The 692-nt window shown below is 31.2% G+C and overlaps 1 long non-coding RNA gene across 4 annotated transcripts in view; it reads right to left on the reverse strand.

Annotated features, from left to right (window-relative positions):
- LOC104750222 overlaps positions 415-692 on the reverse strand; it is a 4,183-nt gene continuing 3,905 nt past the window's right edge. For all 4 annotated transcript variants that reach the window (XR_761563.2, XR_761562.2, XR_761561.2 and 1 more), the window contains one exon: positions 415-622. This is a non-coding gene — a long non-coding RNA (uncharacterized LOC104750222). The remainder of the gene's footprint in view (positions 623-692) is intronic.

Below are 692 nucleotides of genomic sequence, written 5' to 3' on the forward strand. Positions count from 1 at the left end.
TCGCTTTAAGAAAGTGAATATTGTTCTAAAATAATGGTATCAAATCAAATAGGAAAACACTTAACTCTCATTTTTATTGCCTGGAATCGTAGAGTCTTTGCTCATCAAACATTTTTCCATGTATAAATTAGAACTTCACAAACGAATCACAACACCACAACCAAAACCTACAAAGCTTTAGGCAATAAAAAAATTGATAGAAATGGCTGCAACTAGGGATGTTAAAAAGGATTTTTAAGCCCTGTCCAGCCCTGGCGTATAAACTCAGCCCTTTAAAACTCTGAATATGTAAAGAGCCTTGTAAAATTAATATTAAAGGGCTGAACCCTATCTAGCCCTGACCGTGTAACTTTCTTTCATTTTATTTTAAAACTCAAATCTAACAGTTCTAAAAGTACAAAAATTTATCAATATCCAAATTTCATGCTATGTAAAACATTTCTAAAAATTCAAAACTCAAATATACTTCAAATCAAAACAAACTCAAATCTGTTTATCATTGCTATTTAAAAGCCAAACATAGTAAAATTGTAAAATAAACTCAGTTTTGATCTCCTCGCCAAACATAGTAAAATAAGAATCTCCGCTTCAGATTCTTCCATTTGCCCCTGAATTGATTAAGCTGAACAAAGAGACAATAGCATTACAAACTAGTTTCGGAATCCAAGTGAAAAGATAGAAAACAACAGATT

The sequence above is a fragment of the Camelina sativa genome, chromosome 16 (assembly GCF_000633955.1).
Source record: "Camelina sativa cultivar DH55 chromosome 16, Cs, whole genome shotgun sequence".
NCBI classification, from domain to species: Eukaryota; Viridiplantae; Streptophyta; class Magnoliopsida; order Brassicales; family Brassicaceae; genus Camelina; species Camelina sativa.